Source organism: Phacochoerus africanus, chromosome 3 (assembly GCF_016906955.1).
Source record: "Phacochoerus africanus isolate WHEZ1 chromosome 3, ROS_Pafr_v1, whole genome shotgun sequence".
NCBI lineage: Eukaryota > Metazoa > Chordata > Mammalia > Artiodactyla > Suidae > Phacochoerus > Phacochoerus africanus.
This window is the reverse complement of record NC_062546.1, coordinates 148,070,144-148,089,817: the sequence shown is the minus strand read 5'-3', so window position 1 is coordinate 148,089,817 and position 19,674 is coordinate 148,070,144. Positions and strand designations below refer to the sequence as shown.

Below are 19,674 nucleotides of genomic sequence, written 5' to 3'. Positions count from 1 at the left end.
ATCTAGTACTTAGGGCCTATAACACTCATCATTTCTGCCATGGATTATGGGGTAGTATTTCATTATTTGCATGTGGGTCTTATTTCCTATGGGAAAGGCAATGATCCAGAATTAGGTAGACCAGCTAGATATATGATCCAGCAGGGAGAAGAAAAGGAAACATGCCTATTTGTCCCTTTGATGAGAAATGGGAGAGGAATGTAGCTTGAGATGACGGGTGGAAGTTGATGGGTTTGAATTTGGCTGTAGACAGTATGTTCATCCCCAGAAGAAAGTTCATCCCAAGAGATCTTCCTTTTCTTGAAAATTGTAGCCAGGGTGGAACAGCACTTTGCTGTGTTTCCATGTGACACTCATACTGTGCAGAATGTTTTCCTACCCACTCCAGTCATCCTCCTTCAGTCAGCCATGCAGCAACTTTCTGTTTATTCGGTGCTTTTCATTCCCATCACAAGTCCTAGACATCTGAACTTTGCATGAGTGTGTGAGAGCATGTGAGCATGCACATGTACACACACACACTCACAAATAAGCCCACAGACTAGAGACAATGGATTCACACTTTCCCCCAGAGGAAGCGCTAATTCCCTTCCATATCCTTTGAACAGGTATCCATTGACTTTACCAGAGAGCATCCTTGAATGGGGGGTAGTCCTACCAGAGTCCCTTCATAAGTCTTGGGAAAGTGAATTACTCCAACCAGGTGAATATTCTACTGGAGGTTCCCATTTGGCAGCCAAATATCTCCCAGCTCCACCTTCTTATTAACCCTCTTGTAATATTGTTATTCCTTGCCTTATTTGAAGTTTTTTAAAAATAAATTATGCGGCAGATTTTATTCCATTTCCCTCCTTTCACCTTCCACAACATCAAGGCCATAGATACTTCAATGCTGACTGTACATTCAGTTCAACCCAGCAAGAGGCAAACAAAACAAGGACATTTCTACCCAGTTTGTTTGAAACGCTATCTTAAACTGACTGCTCTGAGTCATCAGTGATGCCCTGTTTCTAGGACAAAGAATAATTACTCTGACCTCATAGTTACTCTTTTCAAGGACTCAGGTTTAAAGGTTATGAGGAGCTATTCAATTCAATTATTTCTAGTTCCCCTCTCACTTTTTCCACTGCCTTTCAATGTATGGTGGAATGTTCATTCATAATCATAGAACAGTTCAAGTAATACATGCTTCCAAGATTTTAAAACAAAGATTCATGATGGAGCATGATAATGTGAGAAAATAGAATGTGTACCTGTAAGTGTAACTGGGTCAACATGCTGTACAGTAGAAAAAAAATTGTATTGGGGAAATAACGATTAAAAAATAAATAAATAACTACAACAAAGATTCATTCATTCCCATATTTACTCTTTCAACCAACATTTCTTAAGCTCCCTGACATGCTCAGCACATATACCAGGTGCCAAAAGTCCAGGATATCCCGAGAGATACCTTCTCAACTGCAAGCAATTGGCTATAGCTAACTTGAAATAAATTGCCCATCTTTTGTGTTGTTTTCTCTACTTTTCTCTTTTTATCTTTTCTATATTTTTCATTTTTTATCTCTCTTGTTCTCTTTTTTTCTCTGTTTTCCCCTTCTATTTCACTATCTTATTCTGCCATGTTATTTTCAAAAGCCTGACTTTGTCTTCTTCTGTCTCTCCCACTTGTTTCACAGTACCAGTATTTATCAGTGGAAAAAAGGTAAACCACCACTCTGCCAGTTTAGGGTCATTTGGTAATTTTAGGCATCTGAGAGTATACCAAAAGGATGAAAAAGAAAGTGTAAACCGCTGAATGGGTGGATAAAGCTATTGGAAAAAGTAAAAATGCCTTATGACTTGGAAAGAAGAACCATATTTTCTGAACAAAAAGTTAGTTCCTGGATTAGTCAGGATTGTCTGTGTTTCCTTGTGGTAATAAACAGCCCCCAAATGTCAATGGCTAAATCCAAAAAAAGTTTATTTCTTGCTGATGTCCAACATGGGCCTGTGGAGGACTTGGCTCCATCAAGTCATTTAGGAATCCAGGATATTGCACCCTCTGTCATCTCCAAACATACTTCCAAGCCCACTGCTGCAGAGACAGAGAGAGCTGGAGTGTCTTCTGGAAATAAAATGCTTTGGCCTGGAAGTGATACACACTACCTCTGCTCACAACAGCAGACCAATGGCATGGCCTATCCACCTCCAAAGGGGCTGAGCTGTGCAGCCTTGGCTGACAAAAGAGGGCACCTGACTCATTAGTGTCCACTTGCCGACTCAGGGTCAGCAAGTTTGAGATGAAGACCATGGAAGATACCAAATGTTTGGCTGCTATGCCTCAAGGACAAGTATAGAACAAATAGCCAGGCTGTGTTCTGCAGCAACAGACCTCAGTCCTAGCCCCTCTGGTTGCTTCTTTACAAGTGTATCTCTCTGGATACACAAACTCCTTACCACCTCAGGCAGCTTCTTCTATAGCTCCTTGTTCATGAAGGCAGCATTTTTAATAAACCCATGTGTGTCCTTTATTCAATAAAGCATCTATCTTAAATTACTAACATAATTCATCCCTAAAGTTGAAATACTCCTTTTAATTTACTTCTTTAATTAAAGGAGGTGTGGGTTTTGTGAAGCTTAGACCTTTAGGAAGCATAACCATTCTGAGCTAAGACTGGGAGGCCATCCCTTCTCTGTGACAGTGTGATAGAGCAAGGCTCCCAGGGAGCTAGGGTGTCAAGGATGATGGGACAGCTCCATCTGTTGTGGCCACCAACCTGAATACATAACTGAGTACATCACCTCCATCAGACATATTCTTTCAAAGTGAAATTAACTTTGTGGGGTTGCAATTGTAAAGTCTATTTGGCTGGTTCTGTGTAATGACCCAGGAGTTTGCAGACAAATGATTTTTGGGTAGCATATACTTCTGGACCTCCTGGAACACCAGAGATCAAGGTAATTCAATCCATCTAGGAGAGGGTACATGTTCATGACTGATCCCTTGAAGGAGCCCAATCTAAAAGAGGAGAACAATGACAGAATCAGCTTGACACAGCGCCATTTAAGAGGTGAGGCTCCAAATCTAGGCCAATTATTTGCATCTTGGCTGCTTAGTTATGAGCTTTTATGACCTTAAGCAAGTTATAGGACATCTTTAAACTTTAGTTTCCCATAAAATAAGGATGAAAATTGTACTTGTTTTAGAGGCTTGTTGTAAGAATTAAATGAGGCAATGATACTTAGCATAGTGCCTGGTTCATACCAAGTGGTCAGAATAGTAGTACCCATTATGTTATTAGTATTGTTCAGTGTAGCAAACATGCACAGAGTGTGACCATCAGCAAAACACTGTGCTAGACACTAAAAGGTATTCTTGAAGGAATAAGTCAGAGACTCTGCCTTCAGGGATTTGAAGATGTGTGTGTGTGTGTGTGTGTGTGAGAGAGAGAGAGAGAGAGAGAGAGAGAGAGAGAGAGAGAGAGAGAGAGAGAATTGGAAGATGTGTAAAGGTAGAATGAAGAGAGAAGAACCAGGAGAGGAAAAATACAAGATAACTAAAATAAAAATAAATATTTAATTGTGGGTTTCCTCTGTAATAGTTACTTTACATAGATAGATTTTTATATAACCAATCTCATTTAATGTTCCCACAACTCTCCAAGTTAAGCATTGTTAGTATCCTCATTTTACATTTGAATAAAAGAAACTTTAGAAAGATGATGTCAGTTGATGAGTGGGTGACATATGGGGTTAGGCAAGTGGAGGTGGCATGGGGCAGGGCTGTGTGGTTGGCTTGACTGGAGCACAGGAGAGGGCTGGCTGAGTGGAACACAAGGTACCAGGCACTCCAGGCAGGTCCTGCTCATAGCACAGGTGGTCATTGTCCACACAGAGTCCAAGGCCATCTCTGATTTTGTCCACACAGTCATTAGTGATATGCTATTTGACCAAGAAACAGAGGACTGCCTTGAAACAGTCATCACGTCTTTGAGAGGCTGGAAGACTAAAACAGGTATTCAGGACATACTGAGGCTCAGCTTCAAATCTTGTGGCCAACCCAGGACATGCCAAAATGGCCACCAGTGGCAAACTATCCATTGGTGCTGCTATAGGCAACAACTTCATGGTGATCCAATATTGACCACTAGATGGTGCCCTGCTGGGCTTGGTGACATACCTGACTGAGGACAGTTGTTAAACCCAAAATACCCTCTGTATCTCGCTACCTCTTGTTTGTCTTTCCAGCCCTACCAGACCAAGACCATCATCAGTACCAGAATTTTTACTCCCCCTCGCCGTTAAATTTTTTTTTATGAATTCATAAATAAAAACAAAAGTATAAAGAAAATTCCAGGTTCTTCTAGACTTGCCCCATTAAACACTTTGGGAAGAAAGGTAATCTCCATGTAAAATCTCCATTAAAATAACCTTGTGGGCTTATCTGAAATTAGCACCTCCAGAATTCTTGCTCTGACTCTTGGTCTGTTGACCTACTTGTGTCTTGATCTTATACTCGATAAGCCCCTCTAATCAGATAAGAAAACAGTTGAGCATTCCTAGACTATAGCCCAGCTGTAATGTTATTTGAAAATAGGAGTTCGGCTTGGGGTTTAGGCTTCTCCCTTTTTATTTGTGTATGATTTAGTGTTCATCCTGCACTAGACACTAAAATGCATTGTTTAATTATCTGAGCTCAACACACCATTTTATAATTCATTAGTCAGTTGCTCTTTGCAAAAGCTTATTTCTTATGAAACAAAAGTGGGAATCATGCAACTGGACTATTTATCTCTCTTTAGGGGTTGGGGGTTAATATCTGATAGCTCATAACATCTTTATTATAATGCATTTATAATGATTTACTGGAATCATTCTATGGCTAAGTATCTAATGTCAAAGCCGGGATCTGGCATGAAATAAAATGCTGTATCCTTGGGTAGCTCTAGGGAAAAAAAGGCCTCAGCCAATATTTTCTGTGTAATTCTACAAACTGTAATAAGGGTAGGGGTAATTGCCTTAATGTCAATTAAGCTATTAATAATGCCCATCTTGTCATTCCTAAATATAGCAGTGTCTCAATCATACATTACTGTCCCCTGTTAAGACTACACAGAAATGAGATCATAGCTTCTATGGAATGGAAAGACTGTCTAGCAGCCAGTCTTTCCTCTTTTACGTAAAAGAATATTTGGAAGTTGATTTACTTGTTTTTGATGAAAAACTTCTACTTAGACACACATATATATTTGTAAGGGCAAGTGTTGGCATTCCTTGTGAGCAGAGACAACCCAGCCTAAAAACTGTTCCTTATTCTGCTTCTAGATGACCAAAGTAGGGTGCTGCTTATCAGGACCAGTGTCCCAGGGCCCAGGCCCCTGATTCATGGGCCAGACAGTCCCGTAACAACCAGCCAGGCATTTTAGAGTTGGGACCACTCACTCCAGCTACACGTAGTGCTCTGCTGTGTTCCTGTTGTTTCCAGGCAATCTGGTAAACTCAGGTTTCTCAAGGACAGACAGCAGGGTAAAGCAAATGAGAATGAGACTCTGTCACAGAGTCAAGAGGCCAGTAGTCTATTGGTAAATTTCAGCAGATATGGTCAAGTGTAAAGGCGTATTTGGAGTAGGGACTAGGAAGTGAATGGTGAGCTCTTGGTGAATAGAAAGAATGTTGTTAACTCTTCCCAGATCAGCTCTAAATCAGAACCACTTATCTCACAGTGAAGAAGGACCCAGACAAGACCTCCCTCTGTAGTTGGCACTTATATTTCTCCTGGGCTAAGATTTCTGAGCAGTCACTTCCTTCTGCTCCCCTCGTTGGCCATCTTGGTGAAGTGAACTTCTACTTGATGATATTTAGAGCTCATTAATTTGCCCCAAGGAAGCTTATTGTGTGGCAGTTTAATGACAGAAACCTGTTTTAATGCAAATGGACATGTAATCCCACTAAGCCACTCTGAGGGTGTAAATTTAAAACAATTGCTATGAACTGACACCAGAGTTTAATAAGATGGAAGGCTAGTTCCCAGATCCTGGTATGCCCAGGGGACCCTGCCTGGACACCCAGCCCTGGCAGTTTTAGTGCAGCCAGCGGTTACCATGGCAATTAAAAGGGGCGGGAGCTTCAGCGAGTCTCTCTGAAGTGGTGGGGATCTAAGCACTAGGGGAGTGGGTGGGAGTGCAGGGAGTGGGAAGGCTCTGTGCAGAGAGGAAATGAAGGCTGAGTGGGTGTCTTCTGCTCATTATTCCTCAGGACACAAGGTTGGGGGAGATGCGACTGAAGCCCAGGAGGCAGCTTCTGCCCTTGCTTATTATAAATGCCTGATCCAGGCAAATCACCACAGAAAGAGCACCAGCATTGCCTGGGATCCCATCTCTTTCAGCAGGGAGAGGGAGAAGCCTGCCTCTTCGGGGGTTGGAAATGAGACTGAGGAGGGAATTGTTTGTGAGTATTTGCTAGGTTATAATGCTATTGGATACTACATCATTCTCCGGAGAGCCCTGAATAAGGTTATTATGGGTGAAGTCATTTTTGTAATAAAGTTGGCTTTAACTCTGGGTCATAAATCATGGGTTTGGGTACGAAAAAAATTACTAAACATGCCTCCGTTACCACATACTGTCCTCCTTTTAAATACTTTGATTTTACTACAAATCCTCCATTGACTGAGATGGGGGGAAATACACACAATGAGCAAATGATTCCTTCCGTCGCAGGCAGCAGCCCTGGCGGCATCTGGGCCTCCCGGAATGATTTCCTGAGGTGTGATGTTATTTATGGCGTGCTTTCTCTATCAAAAAGGCAAACAGCATCCCGAGTGACCCCGGAGCATTTGCATCATTGCTTCTCTTGCTAATTGATTCATCCCCTGGCAGGGCCTGAGACACGGGCTGTTAGCTGGACACTCTCCCAGCTGCAGATCCTGTGGATTAAGGTGCATAATAAGCAAAGACGTTAATAAAATTGTTAAATGTCAAAACTGCAAAACCCACACCTCTTCAGAGTCCATCAGCTCTTCTGGAATGGTTCCATAAAATACCATCTCCTCCCCTTGTCCTTTTCTCAGTCTAAACTTCATAACCTTTGTTAAGAGAGAAGATTAAGAACTGTTATTAACAACACTGATTGTTTAATTTCTTTCATAACTTCTTCCTTTCAAAGAAGAGTCCGGCACAGAATGAAAAGGAATGTTATCATATGAAGTGCATTTCAGATGTAATAAAGCAGAAAGGAGAGGGTGGCCCCAGTGGCAGTTGTAAGAGGGACAAAGTGTGGATCTCTATAGCTCAGTGGCTGCAAAGCAGAAAATGAAGATTGTAAAAACGTCACATAAAGAAAAAATGCACAGTGGATTCGTTTTGCGATGCCCATAATTCAGTAATGCCTTTAAGTAGCTAGAAGAAATATAATAAATGTTTTTCCACAACATTGATCATACTGTATCAGAGGAAATATTAGTGTGCAGGGAGCCATGATTATACTGGTAGTAATTCTCGGTGCAGAAAACTAGTAGAAGATGGGACCCTTTATGGGCCAAACTTTTATTGGCTGCAGTTATTTACCTTTAAGAATACGCCTAATACATTGTCCTATAGCTAAATATTTTTGTGAAAATTCAAACCAGCAGTATCAGTAAATCAGAAATCCTGCTACCATTTTATAGAATTTATATATATATTTTTTCCTATCGATGCTCTGATATGTTCCAGAATACACAACCAGCCAATTGACCATGTAAAAATTCTAGACTGTCTGTAAAACAGATTCTTCTTCTGTATTCTGAACCTGGATAGGAGCAGACAGGTTTATGGCATATGATTGCATCCAAATGCCACCAGTATATTTATAAGATCTCTCTGAAGAAATTAAACGGATTATTAGATTATATACTGCAGTAAAACTACACCCGAAGCTGTAAGCCAGGAAAGGATATGCATGTTGTACAACTGCTTTTTTTTTTTTTTTTTTTCCTGGTCCTGAAACTCTGAAGAAAGCCTTGCAAGGCAGGATTTTTCTTTAGGGAGAAAAGAAGGGAACTGATCCCACATGCCAGCCTCTTGCTCCTCAGACTGGCAGGAGCTGGTAATGCGTTAGCTGTGGCCATCTTGGTGTCGGAGACCCTGGCCTATCAAGGGAAAGTTCTGCCTTTCACTCTGGAGGGACCCCAGGCTTGAGAAATCATCAAATCATAGTTTCAGGGTGCACAAGATAAGAGCAGAGAAGAGCCAGCCCAGCCAGACGCCAGCAGAACTAAAAGGAGATGTGAGCGTCGCGAGTACTAATTCTCTGTATATTGCTCACAAAGAAGCAAGAAGCCAGAGGCATCTCCAAGTGAAGATACTAGGAGAGCAGTGATAGAAACGCGCCTTCTTTTGCTTCAGAATCTGGATAATCCAGCTTGCAGATCAAAGGCCTTGTAAAAGCAAACAAACCTGGCCGAAGCCTGCAGATTTACCTGCTCTGTTTCAGTGCATATCTCCCCTAACTCTCACTGACACAGTGAGAATGGTTTCCCAGACTTGCCTTGCAGAGACCATCCCCATCTCTTTGTCCTGGTGCTTTCTGCTGAGTGCCTGTCCCAGGTTTCATGCATACCACACATGCTCCTTCAGTCTGCCACAGCTTCTGTGAGGTTCTTTCTCCTCTCTTAGGGCACAACCCAGGTATAGGAGCTAAAGGGCATTAGGAGCTTCTTATGGAATTATGGCTTGATTTTCTTCTTGGAGTTGGATAGGTGTTCAGCTTGTTTGTTTTTACCCTCCTCTGACAAGGAGGGCTTGAAAGAGGCCAGCAGTAAGTTCTTTCCATCTTGAGAACTCTAAGGAGGGAGGCAGATGAAAGGGAAAAAACCCAATATTGGGGGGGAGTCTAAGAATGAGAAATGACTTGGCACAAGACGACAGTTTCTCTGAAGGAGTGCCTCATGGGAAGTTTGTAAGCAGTCACCTGACGTGCTCAGCACTGACATGGGTATAAATAACTTATAGGCCCAGGTGACCTAACAGACTCCGGTTGAGGGTTCTTTGCCAGCATGACGGAGGGGGATGCCTTGCCAGCATCCTCTTACAAGTGGCACCGTTCTAGGTACTTTGAAGCAATAGCAGCTATTCTCAGATTTTTTTAAAACAAAAATGATTATTTTTATTAATTTTTATCTTAGTTAATTGGCTGGTAGTTGAAGGAATGCAATTTAAAACAAAAAATTGGGGGGAGGCTAGTATCTCTTTGAATTCCCTCTTTAAATATATTGTCACCCAATGGACTAATTGCTAAAACTTGTTAAAGATCAGTGAGTAGCTCTGTTCTTTCTCCTCCCTCTGTCCCTCCTTCTCTCCCTCCTTTCCCTCCTTCCCTTCTTCCTTCCTTCCTCCCTTTCCTCCTCTCCTTTATTTTCCATTCCTTTTCTTCTCTATCCCCTTCTTTTTTCTCTTCATCTTCAATGACTTTGAAAAAATAGTAATGAACTCCTTAGAGCAATTCCACAACAATGTTCAGGGTCACAGATGCCTTCCCTGGAGTATTTACCAGAGGAGTCAAGTACAGCTTTCATTTTTGCTGTGTCTGCAGCATGTATGCCATCTCATTTGTGCTTGCAAAAATATCTAAGTGTGTTTAGGAGGGTCAGGGAGATCCTTAGAGAGTAGACCCACTATAATTTTAGTAAAATTTAAAAACATCAAAATAACACTAACAGAATAACAGACTTTGGAAACTACTTAGGAAATAAACAAAGTACATTTTGCTTTACTTGGCATACAGCTTGAATTTATTGACTTAAGAATGTAGACAACATTGACGATATGGAATCTTTGATTATAATAAAACATTTTATATTTTAAAATGAAATACACTTGTAATTATCTCCACAACCGCTGGATGTCACTGTTGCATACGTCTGGCAGTAAAAACTTTCCATTTAGGCAATCTGAAACTGGAATTTTAAGGGCTATCATTTTACCTCCTTGACACTCTACTTTTTGATTGAACACATGCTATCATGCTAAGACAACTCTCTTCTCCATTCAGTGTAGTCACCCTAGTTCTCAGTTATGGCACTCTACTGGGAATTCTTCTAATTTACACAGAATGAGATTCCTCAAACACAATTATGTTCTTTACTGTATTTAAAAGAAGTATGGTACTTTTATAATACGTCCCAACATTGTGTATTAATTATAACTAGCACATTCTGGATACCAAATGGGGTGAAGTGAATACATAACCATAAAATACCCTGGATTTATAAAGTGCCTTTTTTCCCCTCAAAGAGCTTACAACAGTTTCATATCTATTTGCTCATCTGTCTTCCCAACATCCCTAGGGGGTTACCTGCTTTAATGCTTTTATGAGTCAAAGTTGACCTGTGAAATAAATTGAATGAAGTAATTATTTTCACTGGCATCCCAAGAGTAAAGCAAAAGCAAACACTGAACATGTGTTCCAGCTAATTATAGTTTGCAAAAGTAAATTGTGGAAATTTTGGTAGTTCTGGGGGTTTTTTCAATTACTTTTAAAATTTCTTAATTCATAGACCCTTGACTTCTTCTTTTAAATATGCATTTATAAAAATCTGGGGCATCTTGTACAGCTGACGTTATACAGAAACTAGATCTGAAGACTTTTCCAAACCTGAAAAAAAGCCTGGCCCAGTAGAAGTGCTAGACTAGAGCATGACCAAGGGAAAGAAACATGCAAACCAACTGGAACAGTAGTTAGCTTTCTCTACAGTTAGAAATGACCATGAGCTTCACTTTAGCTGTTTGGTTTAGTCTCGTTCTTTTTCCTAAAACCTTGGAGTTGTTTTCTTTAACTTCCTCCCTTGCCTTTGCACTGGGGAAGCCAGAGCTGTTCCTGGAGGACTATTGGCCTAGACTTTAGGGGGGAGGTGGGGAAGAGAGTCCTTTCTGTTCTGGTGAATAATCAGAGAGCTGTGTTGCCTGCCATCTACAAGATGCTTTGATCCAAAATTTCAGTCATTGTTTCCACATTTAGGGGTTGGAATGAACATCAAAGAAGTGGGTGTATGGAATTTACTGAATGCCAAAGAAGTACAATAACATACAGAGGATATAAGCAAATCCCAGTGGCAAAATTTGCTGCCAATTCTTGCACATAATAGAGGCCCTATAGTGACAGTCTCTCTTTGACAAATGCATAATGATATCAATGCCAAGGGAAGGAACTAGCATGCTGAAAGGTGAATAAAAGATTTGGGAACAATTCCGTGGACTTACACATTTCCTTAGTGTGTTTTTATACAACAAGGAAAGCAGATGACACAAATGCATTAGGTAATCATTGGCATTGGACAGGGCTGCAAACTCACCAGCAGTTTTAAACCGACCCAGCTCTTTCTGGATGCAGCTCTAAAGATGAAAATAAAATGTGATTAGGAATTATTCATCTTCTGGAGGAAAAAAAAAGGAACAAGGAAAGTGAAAATAGCTTTCTTGTTCTGTCTTGGATAGCTCCAGATTTTAAAGCCCATATGTTGTTTGCTATAACTTCTTCGCCTCCCAGGGCCAATGCATTCCTAACACTTCAGCTAGAGCACTGCACAGAGGAGCTAGGAATTTAGGGCTCATTTGTATCCACTGTCTTTGTTCAGATATGGATTAATTTTGGTTTTAATTTCAGTGGGTGCGCATAAAGTAAAATCCACAGAACTGAAACCACTGAAATCAGGCCATCGTGTGATCATCTAAAAACCTACTTTTCAAGCTCCTTTAAGTTTTATTTTTGAAATAAAAACAATAAAACGACTGTAAAAAGTTTCCAAAAGCGTTGACATTATGAGCAATTGCGAACCAAGGCTATTCCCAGAATGATGAAGCAAATTTGGATATAATTCTAGAAAAGCTAACTGCCCTGCAGTGCCAGCTATAAATATTTCATTCAGAAGGTGATTTGATAGGGTTCCTGTGGTACATGGCTCTTGCCTCCAGGGCCAGGTAGCCATGTAGAGGCATATTGTGCTGTTGTCACCAGGGTCAGCATTGGAGGGCAAAGCAGATTCTTGCCTGAAAGCTTCCATCCTTTTACCGTGGAGATGAGTATATAAGCGTCTTGGAGGCTGCTTTAAAAAACCAGACTGGTTGTGGATGTTTAAAGGAAAGAGTCTCAAAAGTGCCACAGTACATGCAAACAGCTTATAGGGTTCGTGAGCACAGTCTGGTAAAGAATCATGTACGAGCAAGACCAAGATGTCTTATTTGAAACCCTCCTGGGTTAAGCAAAAATTTGTGCCAGCTGCAAATAGAGCCAGCATTTCTGTCCTTTGCATTAGGCAGTCAGGGGCTATTTGCTTATGTACACCAAGACTATTTCCAACACAGCCTCCACAGTTCTTCAGTGCCTCTTACAAAATTTCTCCTACAACCTTGCACTGCATAATAAAGGAGCTCATAGAAGGATTCTGCTCTGTTTATTGTGCATGTTAAGTAAATGCAATGATTTTCATTATTTCAAACTCTATAATGAAATGACTGAGTGCCCAGCAACATTAGAAATTGGACAAACAAGTATTCAACTGGCTGGATGAACCATAGCTTTCTGGCATTAAAAGTGTAATATTTATGAGTTAATTTAATCATAGAAGAAAATATTGAGTAGGTGACTGAGTAAAATGATGACTGTGTATTATGTTTTTGCCATGCAGCTGGATAAACATATTCAATGACAGACCTTGGCAAGAACTGCAAAGATGCTCTTGACAATGGCATGAATAAATATTAGGTGCTACCTAGAATTCACTGCATTTGAGGTCTTGAGCAAAGCCAGATGAGTTTTAGCAGGAAAATATGAAGAAGCCATGTATGCACATTAGGATTATGAAAACATTGGGCTCTTTCTCTGCTGCCCAGGAATTGCTGTAACATTCATTTTCATCTACATCACTGACAGATTTTTTTAACACATTATCTTTGCACTTCTGGGAGTGTACTTTAACATTAAGACCCAGCTTTGCGAATGCTCCTGGTAAGCTTCTCAACCACATGGACTTGGAGAGAAAAGAAATTCTTTGCCTAGACTGTAGAAAGCTGACAAAAAATATTGTATTTTGTAGCGACACAATTCAGTCTATTTAAACAGTAGATTTTAAAATTTCTTTAGATTGATTCTTGAATTTCTTTAGAATATTTGGTTTCAGATTCCAAGAAGAACCATAAGAGAAAACAACAGTTGGATATTTTGAAGAGAGGAGATGGGCAATATTAACAGTCACCGAATGAAGCATTTGATCCAGGGCAAAAAAGAACCAGTGTGCAAAAAGAAACATGTCTTTGTGGGGGTTTTCCCCCACAAGATCACCATTTTACCAGTTAAAAAAATCTTTTATTCCAGCTTTATTGAGGCATAAATGATATATAACATTATATAAGTTTCAGGTATAAAACATTGATTTAGTACATGTATGTTGTGAAATGATTACCACTATGGAGTTAAGACCTTCATCACCTCACATAATTACCCTTTCTTTCTTTTTTTTTTTTTTTTTTGTGGTGAGAACATTTAAGATCTAGTCTCTTAGCAACTTTCAAATATGTAATACAATATTGTTAACTGTATTCACCAATTATAATTGTACATTAGATCCCCCAAGCCTTATCATCTTCTAACTGAAAGTTTGACCAACATTTCCCCATCTCCCTTACCCCCAGCCCCTGGTAACCAGCATTCTACTCTCTGTTTCTGAGTTTGGCTTTTTTAGATCCTACACATAAGTGAAATCATATAGTATCTGTGTTTCTCTGTCCGACTTACTTCACTTAACATGCCCCCAACTTTCATCCATGTTGTCACAAATGGCAAAATTTCCTTCTTTCTCATGACTGAATAATATTCCATTGTATATATACCACATCTTCGTTTTTGTTGAAATATAGCTGATTTACAATATTATATTAGTTTCAGGTATACAACATATTGATTCAGTATCTTTGCAGATTATATCCCGTTATAAGTTATTTCAAGATAGTGGCTGGAATTCCCTGTATACCACATCTTCTTTCTCTATTCATCTGGTGGTGAACAGTTAGGTTGTGTATTTTTGGCTATTATGAATGATGCTACAGTGAATATGGGAGTACAGGTATCTCTTCAAAATCCTGATTTTAATTGCATTGAATACATACCCAGAAGCAGGATTTCTGGATCATACTGTAGTTATGCTTTTAATTTTTTGAGGAACTTCTATACTGTTTTCCATAGTGGCTACATCAATTTACATTCCTACCAACAGTGTGCCAGGATTCCATTTCCTCCACATCCTTGCCAAGGATCTTAATTTTTTGAGAATAACTATTCTAATAGGTGTGAAGTGATATCTTATTATGGTTTCGATTTGCAGATCCCTAATGATTGGTGATGCTGAGCATCTTTTCATGTACCTGTTGGCTTTTGTGTGTCTTCTTTGGAAAAGACCTGTCTGTTCAGGTTCTTTGCTTATTTTTTAATTGGATTTTTTCTTTTTTTTTTGTTTTTGTTTTTTGGTATTGAGTTGTATGAAGTTCTTTATTTTGAACACTAAATGCATATCAAATATACAATTTTAAATATTTCCTCCCATTCCATAGATTGGCTTTTTATTTTGTTAACTGTTTTGTTTGCTTTTTAGTTTGATGTCATTCCATGTATTATTTCTTGATTTTTTTGCTTGTGCTTTTGGTGTCATATTAAAAAAAAAATTTTTCAAGACCAATGTCAAAGGGTTCTTCCCCTGTCTTTTCTTCTAGGAGTTTTATGGTTTCATGTCCTATGTTTAAGTTTTAAATCCATTTTGAGTAAGTGTTTGTGAGTGGTGTAAGATAGGGGTCCAGTTTTATTCTTCTGTATGTATCTATAGTTTTCTCAACACCATTTATTGGAGAGACTGTCCTTTCCCCATTGAATATTCTTGGCTCCCTTATCAAATACTAGTTGACTGTGTATGCAAGGGTTTATTTCTACAGTGGTTTATTTCTGGGGTCTTTATTCTGCTCCATTTGCACAAGTGTCTATTTTTTTAAGATTTTTATTTTTTCTATTATAGTTGGTTTACAATGTTCTGTCAATTTCTGCTGTACTGCAAAGTGACCCCAATCATATCTATACATAAATTCTTTTTCTCACATTATTCTCCATTATGTTCAAGTGACTGCCAGTGCAATACTGTTCTAATTACTATTGCTTTGTAGTATAGTTTGAAATCAGGACGTGTGATGCCACCTACTTTGTTCCTCTTTCTCAGGTTGTTTTGGCTATTTTGAGTCTTGTAGTTCCATAGAAATTTTAGGATTTTTTTTTTCTATTGCTATGAAAAATGGCATTGGAATTTAATAGGGATTGCATTGAACCTATGGGTGGTATGGGTAGTGTGGATACTTTAACAATATTGTACAAGAAATAGCTTTCCATTTACTTGTGTTTTCAGTTTTGTTCATCAAATTCTTACCATTTTCAGCATATAGGTTTTTACCTCCTTGGTTAAATTTATTCCTAAGTATTTTATTGTTATTGATTTTATTGTGAATGGGATTATTTTCTTAATTTTTTATTGTGATACTTCATTGTTAGTGAGTAGAAACACAACTGATTTCCACATGTTGATTTTATATCCTGCAACTTTACTGAATTTATTGATTAGTTAGCTTTAACAGGTTTTTTTTGTGTGTGTGTGTGAAGTCTTTAGGATTATCTGTATATAAGATCATATCATCTGAAGACAAAAAAAATTTAATTCTTTCTTTCCAATTTGTATGTCTTTTATTTTTTTTTATCTGATTATTTTAGCTAGGACTTCTAGTACTATGTTTAATAAGAGTGGTGAAAGTGGGCATCATTGTCTTTTTTTTTTTTTTAAGGCCTGCACCTGTGGCATATGGAGCTTCCCAGGCTAGGGGTCAAATCAGAGCTACATCTGTCAGCCTACACCACAGCCACAGCAATGCCAGATCTGAGCCGCATCTGCAGCCTATACCACAGCCCAGCAACCTGTCATAGCCTGATTATTTTGTAAAGTGTGATAAAAAATAACTTAAAATGGAATTTTAAAAAAGTCAGTGAACACAAAATTCAAGTCCATTTTTGAACTGGATTCAACAAATATAAACTTAGGTTGCCATATGGCTCTCACCAGCACTAAATGTTTCCTTTCAATTCTGTTCTTGTCTCATCTCTGCAAGAACCAACAGATTACAGACTGTGGGCCTTACTTTGAGCAGCCTTGTCATAAAGAACAGTGAGGGACCCCAAAGCCCTGTCATTTCCATACTGTTTTCTTCCTATAGAGCTCAAAGTGCTCCCATGAAAGCAGGGGATGCACAGGTCAGCAGGACTCAGGCCCTCACATTCACTGGTGCAAAGCTAGGGCACAGGGCATGACTGAGATACCACAAGATAAACTACTTTTTCTTTTCTTCTTTTTTTTCCAGCCGCACCCAAGATATGGAAGTTCCTGGGCCAGGGATTGAATATGAGCCAGGGTGTGATCTACACCACAGCTGCAGCAAGGCCAGATCCTTAACATAATATGCTGGGCTGGGGATTGAACCCGCAACACCACAGAGACAAGCCAGATCATTAACCCACTGTGCCACATCAGGAACTCCAAAATAAGCTAGTTTTTGCTGGTGCCACCCATTCTTTCAGCTGGGAAATTATGCACAGCTAAGCAGTGGGATGTTCTGTGCAGATGCACAGGTGTGGAAACAGTTTGTGATAGGCAGGTTTATGGCAAATAAACACATTGTATGATATACTGGAATCAACTATATAAACAACTTTAAAATTGTCTATACTTCATATTTCCAGCATTTGGCTTTGTTAATCATATGTCTTCTTGACAGCAATTAAATAACCTTGAGAAAAAATGTACACCTGCTGTCTCCCTTGGGGAAACTACATCTCTTTTGTGAATGACATAAGTTCTCCATAAAACATAAGCGAAGATAGGAGAATTGAATTTGGAGATATGTCTCCTTCCTCTTTTGTTTCATCTCTGGTTGAATTGGAGGATATGCTTTAATACAGCTAATCTTCCACTGGATTCTTATTCTAAGATTCTTGTCAAACCCAAATATTTCCCAGGTGGGCAAACTGGAGACAGTACATACCTGAGGTTGTGATGGGTATCACTTAGTGGGGAAGGTCTTACATTTGCCTCACTTGGCCTGCACTTTCACCCTCCTCAACTTCTGGACCCCAGCACTCTTTGTTTTTGTTTTGTTTTGTTTTGTTTTTTAGGGCCACACCTATGGCATATGGAAGTTCCCAGGCTAGGTGTCGAATCAGAGCTGTAGCTGCCAGCCTATGCCACAGCCAAAGCAATGCAGGATCCAGCTTGTGTCTGTGACCTATACCACAGCTCATGACAAGGCCAGATCCTTAACACACTGAGCGAGGCCAGGGATTGAACCTGCATCCTCATGCATATTAGTTGGTTTTATTACCACTGAGCCGCAACAGGAACTCCCTGGACCCCAGCACTCTTCATTCTTTCTGATTTCTGAGCCTATCTCATCTATTTTTCATAAACACCATACTGGTTCTGTTTTCCTTAAAACAAAGCAAAACAAAATGTTTTCTTGAGTCACGTTCCAAACAAGCTCCATTCATTAGGATTAGTGAATTAAAAGTCAACTTCAATAGACAGATGTCCTTACTCTTAAGATGGGATGGCTGCTGCTTACTTGGAAGGCCAGGTGAGTGCTTGGGGCTCAGTGCAGGCTGGGTGCCCTTGCACCTGGGATGCCCTGAATCTACACTCCAGGCTGGTTCGATGAGGCAACATTTGAGGTGTTAGTGCCCCAGGGCACGTTCTGGGTGCTGGCCCAGGAGTGTGGAGTGTTCTGGTGGTACTGGAAGGGGAGCAGCCACCCCAGTACCAGCACTTCAGGCATGACAACCACCCACCATGCTTCAGCTACAGGGATTTGGGACCATGCATGGTTCACTGTCCACCTCTTCCACCCCTAGTGGGCTGACTTCTTCCAGGCTGCATATTTAGTCTTGAGCACAAAGCATCACCAAGGCCTCACAAACAGGCCAAGTCCTATGTCTTGGAGCTGGAGCTTGGAGGACCTGAGGCCCCACTGTATTTTGATGAATTGATGAGTTGGGGACAGCTGTCTAGAAGAGGAACAAATGCCTATGGGCTCTATCATCCACACTTAGAATGCCTCCATCCACTCTACCTACTTTTAATAAAAATGGCCTCAAAACAGCATTTTTCAGTGCAAAAACAATGTCAGAGCTATTTGATCTAATTTGATTTTTTGGAGGTTTGTTTTTTTGTTTGTTTTTGTTTTGGGGCTGTGGCATAAGAAAGTTCATGGGCCAGGGATCGAATCAGCATCACAGCAGCAACCCACACCAAGCTGTGACAACATAGGATCCTTAACCCACTGAGTCACCAGAGAACTCCACGACCTTGTTAATAGGTAGGAACTTGACTTAAATTGGTCTGATGTAGAATGAGCATGTCTCTAATACATATTGGAACTCAACAGATTTTCTTTCTTGGCTCTACGACAGCCTTGTCAAGGATGAAGTAGTAGTGATTCATGATGGGGTCAGAAATACTTCTATTGTCACAGAGGGTGCTAGAACTATTGAGGTAAATTCAAGCCAGGGAGATGGCTAGATTACAAGTGGGAGGTGTTCACCACTATGAACAAGGCACCCTAGGACTCTTGTTGGATCATGTCTGACATTGAAAGAGAATATGAAATCATTTCAGAACTGGTTCAGACAGTAAGTTTGGGAGCCAACTACCTTCTCAACATTGAACCAACTGAGATAAAGATAAAGATTTTTATCATCTTCAAATAAAGGTGTCTTTCTGCTGGGAAGTGACTGAGTATAATGGGGAAGCTATCTATGCATCTAAACTATGGAGGATGCAATGGGAAAGGAACAAGGCATCTGTGTGGTGTACCTTAAAAAGATAAGTTAATTATGCCATTGTACTACACTGGTCAAAAAAATGGAGTCTTAAACCTTCAATCCCCCATAACTATCTCACCTACAAAGGTAAGGATCCAAAAAGATCTAAAGTGGTCCACAGATCTGGATAAAGGCCTCCTCTTTTCTTTGACCTCACCCTCTGCTCTCCCAGTTGAGTTTGCTTGGACTGTAGAACTGACAGGAATGGAGTTCAAGAGGAAAGGGTCATTGTCTGGCTGTTTGCTGCTTTTATTTTCCTCATATAGTAATATCAGTATAATAATTTTCTTCCCCATCCAAAGATGGCTTTTCCAACATATTTTAATCAAAGGAACTGAGTGCATTATATTGATGACTCAATGAACCAGTGTTTTGAGCTCTATTGCCAGCATACCTTGCTCTGGTCAGCAAAAGAATGGACTGAATAATTAAGCCCCTGAGTTCATCCACTCCTACTGTTAGAAGTTATCTACAATGGAAACCTCCCTCCGTTCTCTGTGTTTGATAAACTTACTTGCTTACTCCTTGACTTTAGTTAAAGAATAAACCAAGTCACCTGTTGCCAATGGGGGGGAGGAGGTGGAAAGAGTTTGGCAAATTCAGCCATATGTTCTTTATTTGGCATCAATTATCACCAACCCCCCAAATAGCACCCCCTTCCCCCATCTACCAAGTGCAGGAAAGCCTGGAGGGGAAGGAAAAGGCTTGCTAGGCTGCTAATGTTCACTCTTCAGAAGTTCATAAAGCAAAGCATGAGCTCTGAAT

At 40.0% G+C, this 19,674-nt stretch overlaps 1 pseudogene; it reads left to right on the top strand.

Annotated features, from left to right (window-relative positions):
* The first annotated feature begins 2,968 nt into the window (after positions 1-2,968).
* LOC125121967 (tissue alpha-L-fucosidase-like) lies at positions 2,969-19,102 on the top strand (annotated as a pseudogene).
* The last annotated feature ends 572 nt before the right edge of the window (positions 19,103-19,674 follow it).